The sequence below is a fragment of the Sander vitreus genome, chromosome 9, assembly GCF_031162955.1.
Source record: "Sander vitreus isolate 19-12246 chromosome 9, sanVit1, whole genome shotgun sequence".
NCBI classification, from domain to species: domain Eukaryota; kingdom Metazoa; phylum Chordata; class Actinopteri; order Perciformes; family Percidae; genus Sander; species Sander vitreus.
This window is the reverse complement of record NC_135863.1, coordinates 2,221,437-2,232,322: the sequence shown is the minus strand read 5'-3', so window position 1 is coordinate 2,232,322 and position 10,886 is coordinate 2,221,437.

The following is a 10,886-nucleotide window of genomic DNA, read 5'->3' as shown; positions in this document are numbered from 1 at the left end:
TTTGTTCTGGACTTAAGTTTGAACAGCGATAAATTAACTTAAAAAACTGAACAAAATATATTGTCAAGAACTACAAATCTTTGTGTTGAGCTGAACTGAACTCTTTAATTAAAAGTGACAGCCCCAGGGTAGATCTACAGCGTCTGCTCCTCTTTGTAACAGTCAAACTTCTCTTTTCCACTTTAAACAGCAATATTTCATCTCGCTCTGTCTCGCTCTCTGACTAAAACTGTCTTGGTTCATAATTACTGCTTCAAGTTCTTTATTCTTTCACCTGCAACTCATCTCTTCCTCTGCTCTCTTTCTATTCTGCCTATCGTCACTAAATCCATGACTGTACCACCTCTCTTTTCCCTTCTCTGTTTATAGTAGCATTGTCTTTATTCCGGGCCCCTGCATCTCATGCTGGGACAAACACACCAGGCACAGAAGAAGAATCAAATATTGCATGACAGTAAACAAATAACCGCGTTAAACCTTTGTTGTCCTTCTGAACAGAAGAGCTAAAAGTGTTTTGGGCCCCCTTCTCTAATTTGCAGATGAATGGAGGGCATTGAGTGTCGCTCTGAGTGAAGACCCCTGTTTGTTAATGAACAAGAAAATGAACAAGCAAAACAAGAGCTATCTAGAGCGGGTGAGAAAAGAGGGCAAAATGGGATGTAGCCTATAGAGGTTAACTGTTCAAGTCAGCCTCATGCTAGTTTGGTACAAGCCTTCTCTTCCCCCCTTTCTATCTTTTCTCGACTACCCATCATGCTTGTCTTTCCTACTGAGTTATAGACCAATTTGGAGTGGACACGGTTATGTCACTGCAGATAGGCACGCAGCAGAAACAATAGTGGTTGGATAGTTAGCTAGCTAGCTTGCTAAATCCGACATCCTTTAATGTTCTGTTTAGACCAAAGATTCACGGCGAGACGAGTTGAAACTTGCAACGACTTGCAACGCGCCAGTCTGCAACGTTCTGAAAGCTGCCAGTTTACACAAATGTAGTCTATATCCACAACGCTCCACTTCTGGAATTGCTCCGTTGCCACCGGAAATTCCGCCGGATGTTACCTTCCAGACAGCTATCTGTCCAATCTGAGTTTTCTGTTGCACGACTAAAACAACTTTTGAACGTACACGTTCCAACAAAACAAGTTCCTTCCTGAGGCTGTTTTGCACAGGGCACCGTTGCTCCGTCCGGCACCGCCCAAGGCGATTGTGATTGGTTCAAAGACATGACAATAACCCAGAGCACTTTTTTGTCCATCCTGGAATGCTGTGTGGACTAGCCAGACCCTCCTCTGTAGCGCTGTGGAGGAAGGTCTAGCAAAGCGAGACTAACACAAATGCGACGAGACGAGATGGCGTATCATCTCCATAGCAACTGTACTTCCAGTCTATCTTTTGATGTTTCAGGCTTTTTTGTTGCTGGATATAATTTGTAGCGTCTTAAAATATTAATGAGGATAGTAATAGTGACATACTTGCTACAGTTGCATTTCTAGTGATGAACTGGCAAAAACAACATTTACATTTTCTGATTCACAGCTTTGTTCTAACATCACTCCCTCTCTTCAGTCATTCTCTAGCTCCCTCGACCACGTACCATGCTTGAGGGTGCTCGTTGAGCCTTTGTCTAAAATTGCCATTTAGACCAGTTGACAGTTTGTAACAGAAATAAAATCGATCATAGATCATTTTATTTCTATGGTTAGTAGCTGACTTTAGCAGCTGACTTCTTGTAAGAGCCAAATAGGGACTAGTTCATCTGAAATAATAATTTTGTTTAAAAACAGTTAAAATGGTAAAAAAAACAATTGTACAAAAGAAATGTATTGGTTTAAAATGCATGATTTAGTAATGTTTAGGTCCAATAACATTTCAGTATTTTGAGCTTCCAGTCAGATCATAGCGTAATTGATTGGATGTAATTAGTTTTAGTTTTTGAAGTTAGATGTTGGAAGCAACACAGTTTTTTGACCGTACGTACCATGTATCATTTTGTGTTTTATAAGTAAACATTCAAAAAGAAGACCATTTGGTTTGCTCGTGTTTCAAATAGTGGTTGTAGTTAGACTGACTTCAAAGAGTGGCACAGAAGAATTAGAAGCAACTAGGTGCCACTACACTTCTCTATTGGCTGTTGAAGCAGGTGACGCCTCTTACGTCTATGTCAATGACATTCCACTTCCGGGATTGTTCAGGTTCTGCCGGAAATTCCGCGGGATGTCCCTCTTTTTAGGCCAGATATCCATCACCTTTCGCTTCTTTTGTGTTGGCGTTCTAAACTCCAGTCCATTTCTGAGGACTATGGTTAACTGCTCCTCAGATCTCTGCAGGGTAAATCCAGACAGCTAGCTAGACTATCTGTCCAATCTGAGTTTTCTGTTGTACGACTAAAACGTGCAGAGGCAAACAGATGAGCTAGCTAGCTTACTAGCCAGCCCTAGCTTATCCATCTCTGGAGGAGCTGCCGTCAGCTCTCCTCCCAGCGAAGTAGTCTGCCAGCGGCAGGGAAACCCTGGGGAGGGTTGGGCGACATGTTGAAATCTTCCATCCGGCTGCCGTCAGCCCAACAATATATATATATATATTGAATATATCGGTGGGGTCTGCCGATATAATCGCCCGGCTGTGGCTTCAGCGACTACCACTACCCCCTCCTCCGTCAGTTGGGAGGTGTGTTAGATTAGTTATCATGCTTTTCATAATAAGCAAACGGTATTATATACATATATACATATATATATTTATTTATGTTAAAATTCTATCTATTTTTATGTCAACAAATAGTTTGATTTCTATCTTTACAACAAATAACCCTGTTCGTTAAATTATCATTGGTTCATGGCTCAGGGACACGTTGGTCGATGTATCGCAGTGGGAATCAAAACCAGGTGTCCCACACCAAAGGCATGTGTCATATCCACTGCGCCATCACCACCCAATCTCAAACATTTTTTTTACCAAAAAATGGGGAAAAAGTGGAAATTACGCCGCTGAATATTTGATTTGGCAGTAGAGCCAGTTTGGTGATACTGTGTTGGTAATCTGCGATGCTATGTTGTGTATGTATAAAAAATGATCCAATAACTCTCTCCTGTGTGTACACGTGTGTGTGTGCTGTTTGTGTTTGCACCGCCAAACTCATTTACCCTTCTGCTTTTCTCAGTGTGTAAACAAGTGAGCAAAGAGAAATCGCCAGGCTGCCTCTGTCTCCCTCTCTGCATCCGGCTCACTGTCATTGCTGCCAGCCTCCCGACTCTCTCACCTGTCTGTTTGTTTGCTCTTAACCTTCACCCTGTGTGCACATTTGTCAACACGCCACATTATAAAAATGTGACACAGGATAACTGGCATACTTTTGAATGTATAAGAGCTCTTCCAATAATTCTGGAAAGTGGATCTTTTCAAAGACAGACAACTGTCTTCCTAAAAATGAGAACAAACTTTATAATTATTCAACCTTGCATCTGGTAGTGGCACTCTCTCTCTCTCCCTCCCTCCAAATCCCAGTTAAATCACCACTGTCGCCATCAGGTGAAGTGCTCTGTTCGAAACTGTTACGTTCGAAACCGTTACGTTCGAAAAAGAAATACTTATAATACGTCCCTGAAACAAATAGAATAGTTTAAGGTTGTATATATGTTGCATGTTAAATTTCCAATTTTTTACAGCTATAGTGCGTAGTTTCTGTCTCCCCTATGAGGAATTCTAAGTAATGACAACAAAACTGTTGGCGCATCCACATGATACCCCCTTCACCCCCCCCCCCCCCCCCTCCTCCACGCAGTTGCTAGTAACCAAGGAGGACACAGAGGAGTGAAAAAACATGATGGACTCTTCACCGGAGCAATCCCGGAAGTGGAACATCGTAGATATTATACTACATTGTGGTATTCGGGAGTAAAACGTAGGGTATCGTATCTACACTCAAATTAGTGGTGCATTGTGGGTATTTTATAGTGGATTATGTGGTGAATTAAATTAACCACTGAGAATTCGAACACCAATACAAAATGGCAAACACCCTATATAGTGCACTGCATCCGTGATAGGGAACGGTTTCCAACAAAGCTACGGAGCTGTCGGGGAGTTGTTCCGCTCCATGATTTGTCTGTGGCAACAAGTCCTCCAAACCATGCGACCATATAGGTTGTTTATTCCTACCCTCTAAAATGACCTAAAGGAGCATTTTGCGTCCTCATATCTAAACCAAAGAACGTAACGGTTGCGGTTTTAAACACATTGTTAACATTGTGAAAGAGTCAAAGTTTGGTTTAGGCACAAAATCTACTTAAAGCTACATTGTGTAAGAATTTCTCCCATCTAGAAATTGTATATGACAACCAAATGAATATTACTTTCTAGCCCTTCCCATTCCTACAGTGGCCGTATTATTCCAAGAAGTACGACTTTGTCCGTGAGCGGACTTTCCAGTGTAATAATAGTTTTAAGTTTTCGTTATTTTGGTACCATTTCATTGCTAACATCAGCTATTAGGTTCCCAAACGATACATGGGCGTGATCCTCCATCTTCAACAGGCTTTCAAATCTGCCGGCAGTCGCGAGTAATCTCCCCCCTGGCATTTGTCACGGTGCCACTGAGTGTAAAAGCGTGAAAGGCGGAGGTATGTCCCTCTTTGGCTAATGTACTGTAAAGATGGAGAAGCAACATTGCTGCCGCCATTTGAGCGACTCGCTCGTATGTATTCTGAATGATTCTGAATGTCAGATTCTACGCTTACGAGAATACTTTGAGTAGTTGGTGGAAGTGATTACACATGAATGAGCACATATTTGTGAAAGAACAAAGGTTTTTTTGCTAAGAATCAACTCAAAACATTACACAATGGAGCTTTAATTAAGTTTAGAAAAACATGGTGGTTTGGGTTAAAACCAGACTTCACTTCTGGTTATGTATGTAATGCTGAACGTGGCGTAGCTTTGTTTTTTCCATGAATTTGAAATAAATCCAACGCCCCAACCTGCCTTCTTACACGGAACTTGCCGCCCTCACACTTTGTCACATTCATTTTTGCTTTGCTCTCGTCATAATGACAAAGGCCACTATAAATGTGTCGTAATTGCTGCTTGAACAAACAACCTACTGGAGTGTTTTTTGGGGGATACTATCTCGACATCAGAGAGTCCCTCTGCTTCAGGAAAGACATATTCAATGCCAAACATTGCAGATGAGCTGTACTATGAAATTATATATGCAAATGTAACAGGATTCAAATCCAGCTGCAGTCTTCTCAATCCTACGATTCCACTGGAGATCATCTGATTACATGTATGTGATATGCACGTACATCAAGGTCCAACCTCCTTCTCCTTCTGTATGCTGACATACATGCTCTCAGTCTACCTCTGATCTTTTCTTACCCCTCCTCCCCTATGCTCTTTCTCCCCTTCTGTGTCTCATCCTTCCCCTTCCTGGTGAGCAGCATGGTTTGCAGGCGTGTGTGTGATCTGAATTTCAACATCAGTGTCTGTCTACCGACCAGACTCCTGGGATGTTGCTGCCCAGAATTCTTGTTTTCCCTCCCTTCTTCGACTCCCACCCTGTTGATTATTTTCTCTCTCTCTCCCTCGTCCTTAGTCTCTCAAGCTGTCGGTGCAATCACATCGCTGAGTGAATTACATTTGCTTAATTGCCTCAATAATTTGTATGAGCTATAGCAAATCAATGCCTGAGTTAACTCTCATGCAAGGTGCCAGGGAAGCACGACACATATGCTGATCTTTATGATATGATGTGCTGTGTGGCACACGTGGTACCGATCAGACTAAGTCCTCCTGCTGCTGTATTGGGAACAAACGCTCAGTCTGAATTGCTGAGGGATTTTGGGCTTATGAAACCTTTGAGTGTAGTTGTTCATTTTGGTCTGCCCTTAAATAGGTTTAGTGATCACGGTTCAAGAGGTATTTGAAGAAAAGGTGCTGCTCAGAAGTGTGTCATTCATGTTATTTCTGTCACCAGTACAAATTATATTATTGCTGCTGGGAAGTACGAACAGGACGCAGCTTAAAACTTGAAGAGGTTTAAGCTCATTTCAGTCCCGTCGGTACAAATAACAGCAGATTACTGTAAGTAAGATTAGAACTCCATATTTGAAACTTTCACACATGGAACTCAGGAAAGTATTCAAGTTGTGTTAGAAGTATTCATTGTTTGTTTCTTTGTTTGAATAGGTGAGTCATCCAGTGGAGCGTTACTGGCTGGTAAACATGGACCTCTGTGTACTGCCACCATTTATCTGTATGAACGGCAGCACAGAACATCGGGAAACTTTCTTTTAAGTTACTAGCGGAAGTTAGCTTGCTTTATTGACAGAACGCTGAACAAGACATTATGCGATCAATTATGAGCAACAACAACTTATCAACTAGTTATAAACCAAAATGACTAACAATGGCTAAGTGATATGAGGGGGCGTGTGTGTGTGTGTGTGTGTGTGTGTGTGTGTGTGGCGTTGATAACTCAGTCGATTGCAGGTGTGTGAATGAGATTCATTCAGGAGATTGTCTCCTGAAGACTGGAGGCATTCATGGAAATGGCACGTTGACGGCTGCAAACCAGACGCCTTCTAGAACACTATTGAAGACAATGACGGAAGCGGCACTGACGCCACGCCACACCACACACACGTTGAAGAAACACACTGAAAGAAAGACTGTTGTGAACTTCAACACACAAAGGAGCGAGTTCGCGGAGAAATCAACCAGAGATGCTGGAGCTACTCGGAGCACACGAGGAGGCTGTCCCTCCCGATGACTGACGCCAGCAGGCCCGGCTTCAGAACGTGAACGCTTGCAGTGTCCGGGTGAGTCAGTTTACCACAGCACAAACCCTTCTAGAAGTAGGAAAGACATGCCCTCATCCAGGCAAATTAGTTTAATTCTCACATTGAATGCAACACATAGGGCAAACGAGACAGGGGGGATTAATGTTACTAGCTAGGCTAGCCTTTAGTAGCTGTGTGCCTTAATGTTATGAGCCCAGGTTAGCTTACCGTTTGTAACATGGTGCACACAGGGATGCAACATAACTATGTCAACCAGTGCTTGAGCAACTTCAACGGCGATTTGATGGCAATGTAGCTGCCCAACACAATGTCACTCCATTGCGTAAAATACAGACGCTTTGTCAGGTGCCTTTTTGGTGTCATTATTGATGCTAAAGGTCTGCTTTAGCGTCATGTCTAAACACAACTATTGTCATCACTTTTGACACAGGTAGGTTCAGGAAAAGATTGTGGGTGGGCTTATAAAAGGTATGTTTGTTATGTGTTATGTGACACGCGGGACAAGAAGGGACACATGGGTTTATGAAAAGATGAACGGGACAGTTGGGTTTAGGAAAAGCTTGTGGGTGGGGTTATTAAATGAATGTTTCAGTGACACGTGGGACATTACCATTGTTGCTCTTAATACTGTGTATTGCGTTCCATACACACGCTGAGGGGTGCTTATTGCGCCGTATCTGACGCTGAAATACACTGACCAAGCGTCCGTATTTTACGGGTTCGGGAATGAGAACGGGTTGAGCTGGCAGTGTTTGACATTTGGTAGCTTTGTCACTCGTAATGTGAACATAGCATTATGTTTATTTATTCAATTGACAAGCTGAGAGCGTACTTTCTGTCTTGTGATGATTTTAGTCTTAATGTTTGATTTGGCTTTTCCTTGCTGCTGTTGCACTGCTTGCTCATGAGGAAATGTTGAGTCCCTGTAAATTATGGTCTAGACCTACTCTATAAGAAAAGTGTATAAATTATGTGTTGTAAATGGACTAGACTAGTGTTACAGGGAACATGCATTACACTGTATTGAAGAGGTAAACATGTAGCTCCTGGTGTGAGTATACAGAGAAGAAGTAAGAAAAACATCCACCCCTGTTCTCATTGAGATGCATCTCAGTGGAGCTCCTGTTTCGGCTGTTCTTACAGTCGCCCTTGCAGCTTGAATAAGCCCCACTGAGACAAACAGAGCAGCTGTAGCAGCCCGAGGCTGGACAGACACATCATCATCTGGAATGGGATCATGGAGCATCAGTTATACGTCTTCACTGGGGTGTGAAATGAAAGAGAAATGGGTATTTTTCTGCCTAACAACTTCCCAGCGCTGCTCCTTCTACTCAACGGGGATGTTTTTAAAGGGTGTGTGAGGTGTTTAGTGATTTATTGATTTATGGTTTTAAAGACAGTTTTGGATTGAAGATGCCTGTGGTATTATATTTTATCAATGAACTAGACTAAATTTGACTAAATGTGACTACTTTATTTAAAGAAATACCTGAATTACACAATAACATTAAAATTACAATATTTTGCTATAAGACCTCAATTTGTATATTTTGTCAAAGTATAATTAATCTAATATAGCACACAATTACGCTTAAATCTGCAATAACAGATTTTTTGGCTGCTTGGGTGCAGCAGAAAAAGTTGTCAACATAACATTGACTTATTGTCACATTTTTAAAAGGTGAATTTTAGAAGATATGTAAAAATTAGGACCTCAGGTAGTAAAAAACCATACCTTCTAATTAAAAAGCACTGTCCAAACAACAGCATATATGCAGACTAAAATAAATTAGTTAGTTGGACTACTTCCTCGCCGAAAAACGCTACCATAGATTGTGTGTTCAAGCAGCAGTTCCGACTCATCTTAACGTTTTTTTTGAGTTGGTATCACATCGTAGTGTTAAAGGTGTCCTTTGGAGATTTTAATCACTATTAGCATGCATTGTGCATGTGCACACATACACAGTCCTTTTGATTTCAAGCTATTACACTAAAGCAAGAATGAAGGCAGTAAAGCAGGAGGAGACTGCTAGCTTGTAAACATGAATGTAAACAATGTGGGGATTTAAATATTAAAAAAATTGGATTTGCAAATGTTTTTATAAGAAAGTTGATTCAACACATTTTTTTAGACCTCAAGGATACACAAAATGCATTTTGGTGAAAAAAAAAGTAATGTATACAAATCCACATGAAACCTTTCATAATTGTTTTTCATATGAATTGAAATATTTAAATATCATCTCTATTTATGTCCTACTGTCATGAGTCCATTTGGAGCGTTGGTTGTACACGTCCTCAGAAAATGATCACTACGTGTCTGCAAGATGCATGAACGGTAGGGGCAGTGTAGGGGCAGTATGATGACGTGACAGGGTCAGGGGTCATTTAGTCTATATCAACGACGTTTCCTTTCCAGGATTGTTCAGGTGCCGCTGGGAATTCAGCCAAGTGTCTAAACTCCGGTGGATTTATAAGGACTATGGTTGACTGTACTCAGATCTCTGCAGGGTAAATCCAGACAGCTAGCTTTAGTTCCACCAAAACAAGTTCCTTCCCGAGGCTATTTGGCACAGGCCACCATTGCTCAGTCCGGTGATTGTGATTGGTTTAAAGAAATGCCAATGAACCAGAGCACGTTTTTCTCTCATCCCAGAATGCTGTGTGGACTAGCCAGACCCTCCTCCGCAGCGCTGTGGAGGAGGGTCAACAATGGTGGAAGGTAATAGACCAAGTCCACAATTACCTGCATCTGTACGATGCATTGCCGCTGCACAGTTACAAATAAGCTTCCGGAAGTTCTATACCGTCCAATATGTCTGTGTTGTGCCCTCTAGTGGAATCCTCCAGTAACACCCAACGTACACGCTGCAGACGGTTGTCTACAAAAACGTGTAGTTGAAAAGCAACTATATGTCCAGCCTAATGGAATAGAAGATTGGAAAAACCTTAAAGTTTGAAATATTTAGACATCCAACCATGTATATACCGAGGCAACATAACACTTACTTGCACGGCTGCAGTGTTGCTCTGCTTCCTTAAAGGTTTCATGGCATGAACATTTTACTTTATGAGGTTTTTTTAACATTAATATGAGTTCCCCCAGCCTGCCTATGGTCCCCCAGTGGCTAGAAATGGTGATAGGTGTAAACCGAGCCCTGGGTATCTTGCTCTGCCTTTGAGAAAATTAAAGCTCAGATGGGCCGATCTGGAATCTGCTCCTTATGATGTCATAAGAAGCAAGGTTATCGCCCCTTTCTCTGCTTTGCCCGCCCAGAAAATTTGGCCCGCCCATGAGAAAGAGAGAGACATCATAGCTTGTAAACAAGCAAAGTGGCAGTTGGTCATGGCCACACCCTCACTCTCCACCTTGCCCCCCCCTCTCCTCCTCAATAGCATTTAAAGCTACAGACACAGAAATGGCACATCCTAAGGAAAGCTCATTGTGGGACTGGCTCTAGTGGCTGTAATTCTGCACCAAGGCTGAATTTCGGGAAAGAAACTTCAGATACAGTATTAGTGCCTATATAAAAGCATCCAAAAAGCAGCATGTCATAGGACCTTTAAAATCAAAGGAAGCACATTATGGAGCATTCACTCTGCATGGTTGCTCCCTATTCTGTCTTATATTGACTCTGTCTTTTCTGTAATCTCATTGGGATAATGGACCGTGCAAATACTTTCAGTCTATTCTTCAACCCGAGGCTTATTCACTCATGTTGCCCCATAACTCGGTTAGAAGAGATTTGTTTCATATCATCTGTATGGATCACCATCAGTGGGATTTAACGTGCAAAAGGTGTAATGGGATTAACTGATTCGACATGATTTTGTGTGGGAGTTGAAATCGAGCTCTAACATAAACATCAAACGGTTGACGTTTTCGAGAGTCGCGCCCAGGCGCAGGTGGAGGATGAACTCTCTCAGCTCTGAGCACTGAGGCTGTAAATCCACAATCTTTTCTTCTGGTGTCACCAAAGCCACTTCATGTGAAAGACGACACCAATGCGCCTCCCCCACCGCGCACGCTATGACTATTGAACTGGCTGGGGGAAATGTCAGGTGTTGCATGTTGACTCGCTGGCA